The sequence below is a fragment of the Neoarius graeffei genome, chromosome 15 (genome assembly GCF_027579695.1).
Source record: "Neoarius graeffei isolate fNeoGra1 chromosome 15, fNeoGra1.pri, whole genome shotgun sequence".
In the NCBI taxonomy this organism is placed as follows: domain Eukaryota; kingdom Metazoa; phylum Chordata; class Actinopteri; order Siluriformes; family Ariidae; genus Neoarius; species Neoarius graeffei.
In genome coordinates, this window is record NC_083583.1 from 8153031 (window position 1) to 8171963 (window position 18933).

An 18933-nucleotide genomic window follows, 5' to 3' on the forward strand; every position below is an offset into this window, starting at 1 on the left:
GTTATGTGTAGACGCCACCGGCGCAGGCACATAGTGTAAATAAAGTTTGACCAGCACGTCCGGTGATTGGCAGGGGCCCCCCCTAGTGGTGAGGCCCTGGGTTTTTGGCGCCGATGCCCCCCCCTCCCCCCCCAAACTACGCTACAGGCAAACAGGTCAAAGTTTTAGGATACAAACAGATATTCAAGGAGGAAAAAAAATCAACACCTGTCACCAATCCAACTTTAAGCATCATATGACGTAATGCATCCAGTTAGAGGCCTGGAGCAGGTACTGAACCCCATCAGTCACATGACACGCCCAGCTGCGTCACTGGAAGTATAAATGACAATAAAATGCTACAGAAGGCAATGAAACATAAATGGATGTTATTAAAATTTTAAATTGATGCAACACTGTTTTAACTCCGAATGGAAAAACGGTCACTTTACCAACAAATAGGGGAGACCGGGGATGGTTGTAAGAGGGCGTGTTGGAAGAGCATCACTTCACATCAGAAGAGTATAGAAGCGCAAACAGGTCAAAGTTTTAGGATACAAACAAATATTCAAGGAGGAAAAAAAATCAACACCTGTGACTTATCAAACTTTAAGCATCATATGATGCAAAGCATCCAGTTAGACTCCTGGAGCAGGTACTGAACCCCATCAGTCACGTGACATGCCCTACTGCATCACTGGAAGTATAAATGACAATAAAATGCTACAGAAGGCAATGAAACATAAATAGATGTGATTAAAATTTTAGAGTAAATTTTTAAACTGGGTGGCACGGTGGTGTAGTGATTAGCACTGTCGCCTCATAGCAAGAAGGTCCTGGGTTCGAGCCCGGTGGCCGACGAGGGCCTTTCTGTGTGGAGTTTGCATGTTCTCCCCATGTCTGCGTTGGTTTCCTCCAGGTGCTCTGGTTTCCCCCACAGTCCAAAGACATGCAGGCTAGGCTAATTGATGGCTCTAAATCAGCGGTTCCCGAACTTTTTTGGCCGCGCACCCCCTTCTATACTCCAACCAGGTTGACACACCCCCAGTTCCCCAGTTTCAAAAAAACACACACTTTCTTATAAGGGAAGCATCTTTAATCGTGCTAAATGATAACAAACATCGTTTGCCACACTTGCAGGAAACCACAAAAGTGAAAAAAAAAACACCAAAGCTTTCTTACAAAGGCAGCACGTCATGCTCGAATGAGAACATCGAATCACATTAACATATTATGCGCGCTCGTATTTGAATTAGATAGAATTTGATTGAAATGTAACAGTTTTAAAACGTTGCAAAACGGTAAATGCGCAAATTCATTACAAAGGGAGATCACATCGAGGCATGTAGTCTACCAGCGAGATATGGGGAAAATATATGATTTTCATCCGTGTTTAAAACACTAGCAACACAACCCTGTCATTACAAGGTTATGAAAATGAATTGAGAATGAATTTAATTTGCAAAAAAGTTAACATACAATAACAGTAAAAATAGCAATGATAATTATGAACATATGCATTTTAAAGAGATACAACAATTAAGGAGCATATCAGGAACAGATAAAGAAGAGGATCATTGTGCAGTGCTGGCGGCTCAGTCTGCAGCGAGAGACAGACAGACAGACAGACAGACAGACAGACAGACGGTGGGTGGGTCAGTAGGCTATATAGGTCCTATTTTCAGTAGCAGTATATATTTTTAGCAAGATCAATGCCATTTGGCCAAATACTTACCAATATTAATGCGACGGATGGGCCTGCATCTTGGCACAGAGCTCTCCGATGTTTGGGGTAACTGAAGACAGTCTCAGCCTCAAATCTTTCTCAACATCTCCCAGTCTTTGCCGATGTTTAGTTGCCGATCGGCATTTAGTTTTGCCGATTTCAACCAGTTGAGCATCGCGAATGAATGAATTAATTAATTAATGAAGCCACAAATTACTGCAGAAGCGTTACGGCGTAGAAGAAGAGTTAAAAATTGCCATTACATTTTTTATCTTGCGCACCCCCTAGTGGCAGCTCGCGCACCCCCGGGGGTGCGCGCACCACACTTTGGGAACCCCTGCTCTAAATTGACCGTAGGTGTGAATGGTTGTCTCTATGTGTCAGCACTGCGATGGCCTGGTGACTTGTCCAGAGTGTACCCTGCCTCTTGCCCATAGTCAGCAGCGGATAGGCTCCAGCTTATCTGCAACCCTGCACAGGATAAGCGGCTACAGATAATAGATGGATGGATGGATTTTTAAACTGATGTGACAGTTTTTACTCTGAATGGGGAAAAATAGTCACTTTACCAACAAGTCGGAGAGACCGGGGATGGTTGTAATAAAGGGATAGTTGGAAGAGCATCACTTCACATCAGAAGAATTTAGAAGTGCACACAGGTCAGAATTTTAGGATACAAACAAATATTCAAGGGGGAAAAATCAACACCTGTGACTAATCAAACTTTAAGCGTCATATGACGTAATGCATCCAATTAGACACCTGGAGCAGGTACTGAACCCCATCAGTCACGTGACACGCCCTAGCTGCCTCATTTGAAGTATAAGGATCTACTTACACAATAAAATGCTACAAAAGGTAATGAAACTTGAAAAATAAACGTGATTAAAATGTTTGAGTAAAATTTTAAACTGATGAAACCAGGGCTTTGAACCGGAATTTTTTTCCTATTGGTTGGTTCCGAACAGAAACGGAATTTTAACGTTTCCGGTTTTGGGTTCCACCATTAAATAGACGTTCCCGAACCTGTTAGAACAAAAAAATTTCGTTCCCGGAACGGTTAATTACGTTCCCTGTCAGCTGTTTAACAAATAGCTATAAAGTTATGTCTCTGTCTCATCCAGCTTAAGCCAAATGTAGGCTAATTCTATTACAACCTTCATTAAATAAGACAAGAAATAATTCAAAACAATTATTATTTCAAATGTTGGTGATTTGGATTCTCAGTATGTCTTCCCATCTACACAAACAGAAAAAGTGCCAAAAATGAAAGATAATTCGTTTAGTGTGTTACCAAAGGCTAGTCAGGCCCTATAGAGGGCTACCGCATGACGTCACCGCGCCGCGAGATTTTGTTAGGCGCCATATTGGGAGACCAAGTACACATCTATGCAAGTACATACATACATAAAACAAACTACACCTGAAATGTAGCCAGGGCCGGTTCTGCCCTAATCTGGACCCGGGTGTAACATCCCGCAACCCCCCCCCCCAAAAAAAAACACCAGTCTAAATCAGGACAACCATCACATAACTATAACTATAAACATTTTATATCAACTATTTTAACTAAATGGGCTATAATAAATACGCCTGCAGGCAGCCACGGCGGGCTGCCTCAGAAAAGTAACCATTTGTCCTACCTTAAAACTCGTTTTGCATTTTCTGCCTCCTTTTTTGTATTTTCGACCCTCTGTTTATTTTCTTTCCTTTTCTGAAAACCCGATTTGTGTCCAGACATTTTGTTCTGCTACCAACGAACTAACTCGTCAGGTCTCGTCTCTCGAACCCACGATGATTCCCGTGGGAAGGGCAACAACTGATACATTTTTACAAACAGCCAATAGGGAGGTTGCATCGTTCAGGCTCTTCTTTGCTCAGACACTCAGTAATGCACTTACTCACTAGTAGTCCACCTTCCCGCTCTCTCCATTCAATCAGCGAACGTCACACAGGAAGTGAACCCCAGCGGGTCATAAACTTGCGCAGGAGAAGAATGACTATTTGTAGGCTACAGAAACTTTGAGGAACGAAATAAAAACCGGTATTAACCGGTTACCATTATTTTTAATAAGCGTTTCTGTTCCGGAACATAAAAAATAATAAAGTTTCTGGTTTCGTTTCTGTTCCATGTGAAATAGAAAAAGTTCCCGGTTTTCGTTTTCGTTCCTTGAACCGGTTCAAAGCCCTGGATGAAACACTCTTTTTAGTCTGAATGGAAAAATGGTCACTTTATCAACAGGTGATATAAGTCAAGGTCAAGTACAGTGGATCTCATTGACACCTCACACTTTCTGGATTCCTGGTTTGATCCTGAGCCCAGGTTACTGTCTTCATTGAGTTTCACACACTCCTTCTCCCCATGACCATACGAGTTTCCTCTGGGTTCTCGAGGTTTCCTCACATCTTCCTGTCAGAAAGTGGATTGGTGAACGTAAATTGCCCCAAAGTGTGACCATATGTATGCATGGTGCCCAGCGTGCCATCCAGGGTGAAATCCTGGCCCACGCCAAGTTTTCCCCAGAATAGACTCTGGATCCACTGTGACCATGACAAGGATAAAGTACTCACTCAAGATGAATGAACGCTGTTGCTCAAACCATTAGCAAGTCCATCATGCCTGAAAAAAATGACTGAGTGCTCATTCTTCTCTTTTAAAGGAGGTCACTTGCACCAGTGGTGGTTAGCAGTGATGATTACTGATTTTTTTTTTATGTTTTATGTGAAATTTCACTTTCATACTTTGAAATAGAGTGGTACAAAACAATGTTCAGGTTGTCTAACTCTGATATTTATATATGTCCATGATTAGAAATGTGTTACAAATAAAAAAGCAGAAAAACGAAGTTAATACCTTAATTGTAACATGGCATTACATCATGTGATATATTTATATAATGTCTTCTTTTGCTAACCTTATATACAGTGCCTTGCAAAAGTATTCATACCCCTTGAACTTTTTCACATTTTTCCACCTTACAACCACAAACTTAAAAGTTTTTTATTGAGATTTTATGTGATAGACCAACACAGAGTAGCACATAATTGTGAAGTGAAACGAAAATGATAAATGGTCTTCAAAATTTTAAACAAATAAAAATCTGAAAAATGTGGTGTGCATTAGTATTCAGCCCCCTGTACTCTGATACCTCTAAATACAATCCAGTGCAATCAAATGCCTTCAGAAGTCATCTAATTAGTTAATAGAGTCCTACTGTGTGTAATTTACTCTCAGCATAAATACACTTGTTCAGTGAAGGCCTCAGTGGTTTGTTAGAGAACACTGAAGAACAAACAGCATCATGAAGACCAAAGAACTCACCAGACAGGTTAGGGATAAAGTTCTGGAGAAGTTTAAAGCAGGGTTAGGTTATAAAAAATATCCCAAGCTTTGAACATCTCAAGAAGCACTGTTCAATCCATCATTCAAAAATGGAAAAAGTATGGCACAACTGCAAACCTACCAAGACATGGCCGTCCACCTAAACTGACAGAGCAAGCAAGGAGAGCACTGGTCAGAGAAGCAGCCAAGAGGCCCATGATCACTCTGGAAGAGCTGCAGAAATCCACAGCTCAGGTGGGAGAATCTGTGCACAGGACAACCATAAGCCGTACACTCCACAAATCTGGCCTTTTAGGAAGAGTGGCAAGAAGAAAGCCATTGTTGAAAGACAGGCATAAGAAGCCATGTAGGGGACACAGCAAACATGTGGAAGAAGGTGCTTTGGTCAGATGAGACCAAAGTTGAACTTTTTGGCCTAAATGCAAAGCGCTATGTATGGCGGAAATCTAACACTGCTCATCACCCTGCACACACCATCCCCACTGTGAAACATGGTGGTGGCAGCATCATGCTATGGGGATGCTTTTCTTCAGCAGGGACAGGGAAGCTGGTCAGAGTTGATGGGAAGATGGATGGAGCTAAATACAGAGCAATCCTGGAAGAAAACCTGTTGGAGGCTGCAAAAGACTTGAAACTGGGAAGGAGATTCACCTTCCAGAAAGACAATGACCCTAAACATACAGCCAGAGCTACAATGGAATGGTTAAATCAAAGAATATTCATGTGTTAGAATGGCCCAGTCAAAGTCCAGACCTAAATCCCATTGAGCATCTGTGGGAAGACTTGAAAATTGCTGTTCACAGGTCTACGCTCTCCATCCAATCTGGCTGAGCTTGAGCTATTTTGCAAAGAAGAATGGGCAAAAAATTTCAGTGTCTAGATGTGCAAAGCTGGTAGAGACATACCACAAAAGACTTGCAGCTGTAATTGCAGCAAAAGGTGGCTCTACAAAGTATTGACACAGGGGGGCTGAATACTAATGCACATCACATTTTTCAGATTTTTATTTGTTTAAAATTTTGAAGACCATTTATCATTTTCGTTTCACTTCACAATTATGTGCTACTCTGTGTTGGTCTATCACATAAAATCTCAATAAAAAACTTTTAAGTTCGTGGTTGTAAGGTGGAAAAATGTGAAAAAGTTCAAGGGGTATGAATACTTTTGCAAGGCACTGTATACACATTTTCGCAGTTGTGCGAAGATATGAAGTTTATCTCCAAGTGGTGAATATATATCATGAGTGAGTGAAGTGAACGAGTGAAAATATTTTTCAACATGAGAAGATAAACTTCATATCTTTGCACCACCATGTAATGTTTATATTATATGGACACATCCGTAAAATAAATACACAAGGTAATCAAAATAATTTTAATTTTGAACCGGTTCAACATTGACAATGCATGTCTAGTCAGCAGGAAAACACTGGGAGTGCCATCATCAGAGTTAAATATCAGGAATTATTATACATACAGGACATGTTTTCGATGGAATAAAAACGTGTTCTGTTCCCTTCTAGCAGGTTTCATTCATTTGGTTCGATAGCATGCAATATTGTTAGCATATCGCTTATCCTACATCACTCTACCCAATGGAGAATGAGCGTTGAATATGGTTTACGATATTGCATGGTTGTTAAGATGACATGATGTCACACGTTGGAACTGATGCAAATATCCAATGAGAAAGTTTTCTTTTGCGCATATGCACAAGCATTTCTTTGTTCACTGGGAAAGAGAAAGACGTGTTGAACACCTGAAAGGCGACCAAAACTTCAGTAGATATTCTTCACGTATATTTACAAGCAGTGATGAACCATTACTATTAGAGCTGGGACTCGAGCTCAGCCAAAACTTAGCCAGACACCAAAAAAGCCACAGGGCAAAGGATTTTTGCAAGGGATTAGTGGCAGGCTGCCAAGTCACTCCGTTGTGTGTAGTTATCGATGTTGATTTTAAAAGTAACTCAGTAAATTACACAGGGAAATGAATACTTAAGTCTGAGTGAAAAATACTATGGCGAGCGTGCAGCGTGGAAGAAGAGTCTGGAGACAGAAATCTTAGTTTCTCGGTCGTTAGCCTGTGCTACTTGTTCTCGATAGCACTGGCATGACTGCTTTTTTAGCATTTGTTAACACTAGTGATAAATGCTACACCGGCTGGAAGGTGACTTCACTGCTGCACTGATGGTGCCGACTTGAGGTTAAGCTCGTGTTGGCCTTTGAGAATGCTGATATAAAGACAATGTGTATGTATAATAATAATAATAATAATAATAATAATATTAGCTGGCTTTTTTCATGGTATATCAGATATATTCCATTCAGCTACTTGTCTTCGACTTGTTCAGTATCCTGCTAGCTGAATGGAATATATTTGATATACCACCCAACGCCAGCCAATGTTATTTAAATATGTCACTCAAGCCTGTGATGTATTTCATATGAAAAATGCGAGTTTTTCAACACAAGAAGATAAACTTCATATCTTCATATTAGAATGCAGGCACTTATGGATATATGTGCAGAGGAGAGTGGGATACAAACTATCAACAAAACCAAGATGAGAGACTGGAATCGGAGTCGGTAAACTAGCGAGGGTCAGGCGACCAGCAAACAACATAATAGAGGGAAGACAAAGAGCGAAAACGTGAGAGAAATAGCAAAGGGTCAGAAATACAAGAGGCAGTCAGAAAGATACAAGGCTTGGTATGAACTGAGATAGCAGAACAATACTTCACACTGGTGTGTGTGTGTGAGGGGAGCTTAAATAGAGGGATGGGTAATTAGGGGAAACGAGTGATAGCTGAGTTCAATAGGATGGAGCCAGAGGGTGCTGTGGTTTGTGGGAACTGTAGTTCAAGGTGTCCATGTTTGTAGTTTGTTCGTTTTCAACAGGTTTACTGACACTTCAAGCCAATGTGTGATTTTCTTTTTATTATATTGACACATTCACAAACAAAACTAAACTATTTGAAATGTATTACATAAAATAATAAAGCAAACAAACAAAACACCAAACAACATTTTCTAGTAGTACTGTGTATGTTTTTGCCATGTGGAGTATGTATTGAGGTTTTTCACCCACGTGACCAAGTCATGTGATGCTGCCATTTTGGACGTCACGGCTCAAATCAGTTTGAATGCGAGGAAGGCGACAAACGAAAAACATAAAAGAAAAAGGAGCGAGATGCAGAAAACACCTTCACTATCCAGCGACGTAGGGCATTTACAGGGTGAGCAGAGGGAGAGGTATTTGCAAAAATTGAGGTTAGCAGGCTTAGAGAACGACGTTTACCTGCTTCCACCAGGATTGTTCACTGACGTACGGAAGTACACGAAGCCCTCGTCTTTACCTGACTTCGGCCCACATGATCTGTATACCTATGTCGTTAAAAACCCATCGCCATACACAGGTATTGATCTGAAAGCGTACAAGAGTTTGGATGCCTACAAATATTTTGTGTCAGGCTGGGTAACATGCCTACATCAGCGGGTTGTCCCTGGAGCCGGTGGTCGCCATCTTATTACAGCTAAGGTTTGTTCACATTTTCATTTACTTTCGGTCCTCAGGATAAACAAAATGTTATTAAATGTCATTGAAATAATTTCTTAGTCTGTTGAGACATGGCCCGTTATAAATTTGCTGTTACCAGGCAATGACCAAGAACTGTATTATTAGGGTTGGTGTCTGTGTTGTAGCAGTGTACTAGCAGCTAGCTGTTAGCACTAGCTAATGTCAACAACAGTAGCTAGTATGTTACTGTAGGAATGTTTACATTCAGTCATTTGGATGACTGTTAAAACCTTTCAGTCTCAAGTTTTTCCTTTACTGTATTTACTAGTTTACTGTAATTATGATCCGGCAGCTATTTACACCGGATCCAGTGTAAATAGCTGCTGGAGCCGACGTCCGAGCTTGCCGGAGCTAGCGCGCTCGGGCAGGCTGGGAGCTAGCGCGCTCGGGCAGGCTGGGAGCTAGCGCGCTCGGGCAGGCTGGGACGTCGGCTCCGGCAGCTATTTACACTGGATCCGGTATAAATAGCTGTCGGATCATAATTACAGTAAACTAGTAAATACAGTAAAGGAAAAACTTGAGACTGAAAGGTTTTAACAATCATCCAAATGACTGAACGTAAACATTGCTACAGTAACATACTAGCTACTGTTGTTGACATTAGCTAGCTTGACCTTCAAAATGGCGGACACCGGGGCGTCACGTGACCCTGTGACGTCAGGTGAAAAACCTCAATAGTACAGGCTGTTTCACAATCAGGGTACACATTTCGGATCCACAATAGTCTAAAATCAAACCTCAGATTTTTGTGTTTCTTTGCCGCTGTGAGGGCCACCTGGCTCAAGGTAGCCACCACATATAAGGAGACATACACTGTTAGTGGTATATATACATGTGCGCATTTATTTTACAACATTTACAAATAATGAACCAAGCCAGCAAAGACACAACAAGCAGGCCGCCAGCCACACCCGCTGGAAGAGCAAGCTACCAGCCTCTCGCCGTCAGGCCAGGGCTGGAAATGAGAGAGCCACCAGCCTCTCGCCGTCAGGCCAGGGCTGGAAATGAGTGAGCCCCCTCCCAGGTGACAGAACCCCAGCTAAATACCCTGGACTCCGCCTCCTGGTTACGCCCAGACTACAGGCTCCAACTCCACCTGCAGGCTATGCAAAGAACACAGCAAAATCAAAACACAGCCTGCAGTTAGTATTACTGTGGGAGCATAGAGTGTGGGAGGCAGTGGCGTAACGCCGGACGGCATGGTTGAGCCAGGGCGTCACACCGCCAACAATGACCTTTTGAGATGGAAATGAATGGCGCAGAATTTCCAAGCTACAGGTCATATACTGGGTGTGTTACTGTGGTGAGAAGAGGCGTATACATATTGTATTTCCTTTCTTATAGTCCACAAGAGTAAGGGATACAAAGTGAAAAACTGTTGAAATGGACATGACATATGTTAAGGACAAATTTTCAAGTACATACTGTGCAGCATTGTGTGTAAATGGTGGTGACTGTAATAACAACTGAAGTGGGGACTGATGATCCTTGTGATTTTCCAGAGAAGACACTTATTGATGGACACATTTCAACCATATGTGAAGCTCCATTGCAAAAGTGTCTTATATCTGTTTCAAATCCTGTTTTTACTGCGCAACAACAGTATTCTGCTTCAGAAGAGAAATATTTTCTTAAAAAATAATTTATAACCTCATCAAAGTATGATGAGAGATTTCCGTAGAGGACATTTTTGATGGATGAAGGATCCTGTCAGAGGTGCTTAGTTTACAAAAAAAAAATGTAACTTCCACTTAAATACAGTTGTGGTCAGAAGTTTACATACAGTGACAGGAATGCCATGGCAATATTTGGACTTTCAGTAATTTCTTTGAACTGTTCTTTTTCTGTGGTAGAATGTACAGCATACATCTTTAATTAAAAAAAAAACACTAGAATTTGGTGCACAAGTTTTAATTTTCTTTGGGTTTTCTGAAATCAACACAGGGTCAAAATTATACATACAGGTTCAAAAATTTACATACGCTCACTTAGATTATTAATTCAGAGGTGCTGAAACTTCCAAAATGTCTCTTATCTTGCCAAGCCTGAGGTCTCTTAACTTCCTGCTAGTGATCATGATTGACTACAGCTGGTAGCTTCTCTGTGCCTTCATAAAAAAGGGTTTGTTTACAGCACTCATTGGATTGATCAACCCACAGTAAAATGGGAAAGTCCAAAGAACTCAGTGCAGATCTGAGAAAGAGGATTGCAGATATACACAACTCTGGAATGTCTCTTAGAGCCATTTATAAACAACTGCAAATTCCAAGATCAGTTCAAACAATTGTATCTAAATTATTGTAAGGTGTAGTCACTTTGCCAAGCCACTTTGCTTCAAGAAAACTCAAACTGTCACCCTCAGCTGAAAGGAAATTGGTTTGGATGGTCAGGAACAACCTGGGAACCACCATGGCACAGCCCTGCCATGAACTGGAAGCTAATGGATCACTGTCTACCAGTTCAGATCACCGTGGACTAAGAGGCTGCTATCCAAGAAATAACCCCCTGCTCCAAAATTGACACCTTCAAGCTTAACTAAAGTTTGAAGCTGACCACACGGACAAAGAAAAAGCCTTCTGAAGGATAGCTGTATGGTCAGATGAGACAAAGATTGAGTTGTTTGGCCACAATGACCACCATGTACAGAGGGACACTGTACCAGCTGGTGGTGGTGGTAGGATCATCATGCTCTGGGGCTGTTCCACTGCTGCCAGTGGAACTGGTTCATTGCACAAAGTGGATGGAATAATGAAGAAGGAGGACCACCTCAGAATTCTTCAGCATAAACCATCAGAAACTTGAACACAACTTGGGACTTACAACAGGACAATGAAACCAAACACACATCAGAGCTGGTTGTGGAGGATAAAGCAGGCTAATATTAAGCTTAAAACAAGTCCTGACTTCAATCCTATTGAAAATATACGGACCGTGCTCATAAGTCAAGTCAATGCCAAGAAAAAAAATGTATTTGAACTCTACCAATTCTACCGTGAAGAGTTGTGAAATATCCAACCAGAATTCTGCCAGAAGCTTGTTAATGGTAAAGAAAAATGTTTGGTTAAGGTGAATCTTGCGAAGAGACATTTTACCCAAATATTAGGTGGGCTGTATGTATATTTTTGACCCTGTATGTATAATTTTGACCACGTGTTGATTTCAGAAAATCCAAAGAAAATTAAAACTTGTGCACCAAATTCTAGTGTTTTTTTAAAATTAAAGCTGTATGCTGTACATTCTGCCACAGAAAAAGAACAGATCAAAGAAATTATTGAAAGCCCAAATATTGCCATGACATTCATATCCAAGATGACATTCATGTCACTGTTTGTAAACTTCTGACCACAACTGTATCTTTCTATTGTGAATGAACCTACGGTATACATCCCAAAGTAAAACCTAGTTAGTGCAACAAAATGTGATTCTGAATTTAACCAGTCAAATCTAAGTGTACAGTCATGGCCAACAGTTTTGTGACTGACATAAATTTTGGTTTTCACAAAGTTTGCTGCTTCATTGTTTTTAGATCTTTTTGTCAGATGTTTCTATGGTATACTGAAGTGCAAGTATAAGCATTTCATTAGTTTCAAATGCTTTTATTGACAAATACATCAAGTTTATGCAAAAAGTTAGTATTTACAGTGTTGACCCTTCTTTTTCAAGACTCCTGCAATTCGCCCTGGCATGCTGGATATCAACTTCTGGGCCCAATCCTGACTGATGGCAACCCATTCTTGCATAATCAGTGCTTGGAGTTTATCACAATTTTGGGGTGTTTGTTTGTTTGTTTATTCAATTGCTGTGAAGAAGACTTCAGGGCACCCAAGAAAGTCTAGCAAGTGCCAGGACTGTCTCCTAAAGAGGATTTAGCTACAGGATCAGGTCACCACCAGTGTAGAGCTTGCTCAGGAATGGCAGCAGGCAGGTGTGAGTGCATCTGCATGCACAGTGAGGCGAAGACATTTGGGGGGATGGCCTGGTGTCAAGAAGGTCAGCAAAGAAGCCACTTCTCTCCAAGAAAAACATCAAGGCCAGACTGACATTCTGCAAGAAGTACAGGGATTGGACTGCAGAGGACTCGGGTAAAGTTATTTTCTCTGATGAAGCCCCCTTCAGACTGTTTGGGACATCTGGAAAAATGATTGTCCGGAGAAGAAAAGGTGAGTGCTATCATGAGTCCTGTGTCATGCCAACAGTAAAGCATCCTGAGACTATTCTTTTGGTGGAGAGGGTGGAGACCTCGACTGGCTATCGTAGCCTGCAGGGAATCGGCCGTCAGACTTTCTGTCGCGTGTCCCAGACCCGGTGAAATGTAACTGAATTGTCTTGGCCAGCCCTATGGGTCCCATCTGCATCTCATCATTGCTGAGGAGTGTGCTCCCATCACCCAATCAAGCATCCAGCCAGATCAGGTCATGATATATTTTTTACCATATTGACATGCCATTGTTGTGTGTTATGCCTGATGTAAAGACTCTCGTCTCTGCGAGCCTACCACACATATTTAATACTTGTCATTTTTAGGGCATACCTAACAACATGTGTTTTCTTTCTCTCTCTCTCCCCCCCCCAATCTGTCCCTCTGGGTTGCATGTTGGTCCTGGGATTGAGGTGCTGGCCTCTTCTGCCCCTCGGACCTGCTTGGTCCATCCTGGTGCCCTGTGTCTGGTCAGAGTTTTATCGCACCGCTCCTGTGAAGGACGGCCCCATGAGGACAGTTGAGGGTTATACCTGGAGGATGCTCTGGACTCTTACAGTAATGCTTTTATGGCTGAGGACTACAGTTGTCTTGCTAACTTTAGGACTGCAGTTATCATGAACAGTTTTGCACTCAAGTTTCCATCAATGAAGAGTTATAACATCAACGAAACTGTCCTCATGTTAAAACTGTTAATATTATAGTCAGGCTGTCTGTTGTTGCCCAAATGAGGATGGGTTCCCTTTTGAGTCTGGTTCCTCTCGAGGTTTCTTCCTCATGTCGTCTGAGGGAGTTTTTCCTTGCCACCGTCGCCACAGGCTTGCTCATTGGGGATAGATTAGGGATAAAATTAGCTCATGTTTTAAGTCGTTCAAATTCTGTAAAGCTGCTTTGCGACAATGTTTATTGTTAAAAGCGCTATACAAATAAACTTGACTTGACTTGACTTGACTATTCATGTGTGGGGTCGCTTCTCACCAAAGGGCATGAGCTCACTCACAATTTTGCCTAAGAACACTGCCATGAATAAAGAATGGTATCAAAACATCCTCCAAGAGCAACTTCTCCCAACAACCCAGGAGCAATTTGGTGATGAACAATGCTTTTTCCAGCATGATGGAGCACCATGTCACAAAGCAAAAGTAATAACTAAGTAACTCAATGAACAAAACATTGAAATTTTGGGTCCATGGCCAGGAAACTCCCCAGATCTTAATCTCATCAAGAACCTGTGGTCAATCCTCAAAACACGGGTGGACAAGCAAAAACCCAAACATTGTGATAAACTCCAAGCACTGATTATGCAAGAATGGGTTGCTATCAGTCAGGATTTAGCCCAGAAGATGATATCCAGCATGCCAGGGCGAATTGCAGGAGTCTTGAAAAAGAAGGGTCAACACTGTAAATATTGACTCTTTGCATAAACTTGATGTATTTGCCAATAAAAGTCTTTGAAACTTATGAAATGCTTATAATTATATTTCAGTATACCATAGAAACATCTGACAAAAAGATCTAAAAACACTGAAGCAGCAAACTTTGTGAAAACCAAGATTTGTGTCAGTCTCAAAACTTTTGGACACAACTGTAATAAAGTGGTGCTTGAAAGTTTGTGAACCCTTTAGAATTTTCTATATTTCTGCATAAATATGACCTAAAACATCATCAGATTTTCACACAAGTCCTAAAAGTAGATAAAGAGAACCCAGTTAAACAAATGAGACAAAATATTATACTTGGTCATTTATTTATTGAGGAAAATGATCCAATATTACATATCTGTGAGTGGCAATAAGTATGTGAACCTCTAGGATTAGCAGTTAATGTGAAGGTGAAATTAGAGTCAGGTGTTTTCAATCAATGGGATGACAATCAGGTGTGAGTGGGCACCTTGTTTTATTTAAAGAAGAGGGATCTATCAAAGTCTGATCTTCACAACACATTTGTGGAAGTGTATCATGGTATGAACAAAGGAGATTTCTGAGGACCTCAGAAAAAGCGTTGTTGATGCTCATCAGGCTGGAAAAGGTTACAAAACCATCTCTAAAGAGTTTAGACTCCACCAATCCACAGTCAGACAGATTGTGTACAAATGGAGGAAATTCAAGACCATTGTTACCTTCCCCAGGAGTGGTCAACCAACAAAGATCACTCCAAGAGCAAGGCACGTAATAGTCGGCAAGGTCACAAAGGACCCCAGAGTAACTTCTGAGCAACTGAAGGCCTCTCTCACATTGGTTAGTGTTAATGTTCATGAGTCCACCATCAGGAGAACACTGAACAACAATGGTGTGCATGGCAGGGTTGCAAGCAGAAAGCCACTGCTCTCCAAAACGAACATTGCTGCTCATCTGCAGTTTGCTAAAGATCACATGGACAAGCCAGAAGGCTATTGAAAAAATGTTTTGTGGACAGATGAGACCAAAATAGAACTTTTTGGTTTAAATGAGAAGCGTTATGTTTGGAGAAAGGAAGACACTGCATTCCAGCATAAGAACCTTATCCCATCTGTGAAACATGGTGGTGGTAGTATCATGATTTGGGCCTGTTTTGCTGCATCTGGGCCAGGATGGCTTGCCATCATTGATGGAACAATGAATTCTGAATTATACCAGCGAATTCTAAAGGAAAATATCAGGACATCTGTCCATGAACTGAATCTCAAGAGAAGGTGGGTCATGCAGCAAGACAACAACCCTAAGCACACAAATCGTTCTACCAAAGAATGGTTAAAGAAGAATAAAGTTAATGTTTTGGAATGGCCAAGTCAAAGTCCTGACCTTAATCCAATCGAAATATTGTGGAAGGACCTGAAGTGAGCAGTTCATGTGAGGAAACCCACCAACATCCCAGAGTTGAAGCTGTTCTGTATGGAGGAACGGGCTAAAATTCCTCCAAGCCGGTGTGCAGGACTGATCAACAGTTACCGGAAACATTTAGTTGCAGTTATTGCTGCACAAGTGGGTCACACCAGATACTGAAAGCAAAGGTTCACATACTTTTGCCACTCACAGATATGTCATATTGGATCATTTTTCTCAATAAATAAATGACCAAGTATAATATTTTTGTCTCATTTGTTTAACTGGGTTCTCTTTATTTACTTTTAGCACTTGTGTGAAAATCTGATGAGGTTTTAGGTCATATTTATGCAGAAATATAGACAATTCTGAAGGGTTCACAAACTTTCAAGCACCACTGTAATTAAAGTAGAATTAAATGAAATGACCACAAGATCAAAACTGAGCCTGCATTTGACTTTTAAACATATTTATAAGAACTTATAGAGACATTAGTGCTGTAGGTCGGGTTGTACAGTAGGTGTCTCATCTCATTATCTCTAGCCGCTTTATCCTTCTACAGGGTTGCAGGCAAGCTGGAGCCTATCCCAGCTGACTACGGGCGAAAGGCGGGGTACACCCTGGACAAGTCGCCAGGTCATCACAGGGCTGACACATAGACACAGACAACCATTCACACTCACATTCACACCTACGCTCAATTTAGAGTCACCAGTTAACCTAACCTGCATGTCTTTGGACTGTGGGGGAAACCGGAGCACCCGGAGGAAACCCACGCAGACACGGGGAGAACATGCAAACTCCACACAAAAAGGCCCTCGCCGGCCCCGGGGCTCAAACCCAGGACCTTCTTGCTGTGAGGCGACAGCGCTAACCACTACACCACCGTGCCGCCCCTACAGTAGGTGTGTCCCTGTAAAATAAGGTAGAAGAAACTGCAGTGTGTACTGTATATATATATAATATACTGGACCTAGATACAGGAGGTAGTTGGTGTTGTTCAAAAAGACAACCATGATTGTGAAACAGTCCATTTATATTATACCATGTTTTGTTAGATATCTATAATGGTCAAAACAGTTGTATATTCCAGGATGGTATTAAAAGAAATGATAATTAATCCATGTGCATCAACAGAATGAACCATTTGACCCTTTGAGAGAGGAGATCGACCCAAAGAGGGCCTTCGGTCTATTTTATGGATGAAAAGTGTCATCTCTACGGCTCTTTTATTCTGCCAATATAAATGCATTTATGCCTGTAATTAACTCTAACCTTGAAATCAGAGAAGATACAGACATTAAAGGCCTTCACCATGTTGCAGTCCCTCCTCCGCTTGTCTGAGACGTTCTGGCTCTAATACCCTTGTGCTTTCCTCAGTGTGCTTTTAATGAGCCTGATTCAGCCCGAAGACACCTGAGCTCATCTGAACTGCAGCCCTCGAGACAGGATCAGGTCTAGCCCATTAGACAAGGAGGTTTGTGTGGATTTCGGAAGAGCCATTTTTCTCTATATCTGAGCCGTTGTACTGGGTTCATCTACAGGGATCTGTTCATTAAGACACTGACAAGAGCATGCATCATGGCAGGTTTCAGCTGCCGCGCCACTGAACAGGCTGCTCAGGGCTGGACTTGCTGCACCACTTGACACGCCTCACAGAGCAGCAGTTTTGCTAATTAGCTTTTAAAAGAGCATTAGCATAGGCACTGCTACGGCTAAGCTATTTTTGACCGCCAGCACAATGTGGAACAGAAGCAAAATTTACATTAATACTGCAATTATGCTTCGCGCTGCAGGCGGTGGTGATGATAAGACCATTCAGGAGGAATCTTAGTGAGAAGAGCTTTGCTGAAAATAATTACAAATGCTGTATTACTACCAAATCCAGGATTATAGAAATGAGAGTAAACTGCAGTATATTTGCAGGTTTTAATGATGTATGACTGTGGTTATAAAGGTTTCAGATTCGTGAATGTTTTTATCATCAAGCTCAGGATCATGCTCCAATATATGTACAGTGTTTATATATATAAATGATAGAAGCTTGAAGCAGTTTCTAATGTTAAATAATTAGTTAAATGTGTGAAAACAATGGAGTTTGCATACAGAATAATGTACACAGGCCAAGCAGCCAAGTTTGTGGAGGAATTTGAGGAGATAGTGTTGAAACATCGCAAAACTTTTCCTACTTAATATCTTTGGTTTGAACATCTTCCATTGACATATTGGTCTATTTTCACTTTCCTACATTACTCAAAATGCTGTTTGAATACCTGTTGGCTGGCTAACTCATTTATTTATTCCATCCATCCATTATCTCTAGCCGCTTTATCCTGTCCTACAGGGTCGCAGGCAAGCTGGAGCCTATCCCAGCTGACTATGGGCGAGAGGTGGGGTACACCCTGGACAAGTCGCCAGGTCATCACAGGGCTGACACATAGACACAGACAACCATTCACACCTACGGTCAATTTAGAGTCACCAGTTAACCTAACCTGCATGTCTTTGGACTGTGGGGGAAACCGGAGCACCCGGAGGAAACCCACACAGACACGGGAAGAGCATGCAAACTCCGCACAGAAAGACCCTCGTTGGCCGCTGGGCTCGAACCCAGGACCTTCTTGCTGTGAGGCGACAGTGCTAACCACTACACCACCATGCCACCCTTTATTCATTCATTCATTCATTCATTATCTCTAGCCGCTTTATCCTTCTACAGGGTCGCAGGCAAGCTGGAGCCTATCCCAGCTGACTACGGGCGAAAGGCGGGGTACACCCTGGACAAGTCGCCTGGTCATCACAGGGCTGACACATAGACACAGACAACCATTCACACTCACATTCACACCTACGGTCAATTTAGAGTCACCAGTTAACCTAACCTGCATGTCTTTGGACTGTGGGGGAAACCGGAGCACCCGGAGGAAACCCACACAGACACGGGAAGAGCATGCAAACTCCGCACAGAAAGACCCTCGTTGGCCGCTGGGCTCGAACCCAGGACCTTCTTGCTGTGAGGCGACAGTGCTAACCACTACACCACCATGCCACCCTTTATTTATTTACTTATTATTTATTTAACTAATTTATAAGGCAGGATAACTAATTATTTACCGTAAATATTTAACTGCTTAATTTCCTGCACAGGGACACTTTGTTTTCTTGCAAATGTAAAATCAAATTTTTTTGGAACCCAATATATTAAAGGAAAAAACCCAGAGAATATTAATAATACTTTGTTATATAACAGTTATTCCACGAAATCAAGTCGTACATGAGCTGATAGCCAACGAGCCGCGTAGCACCGA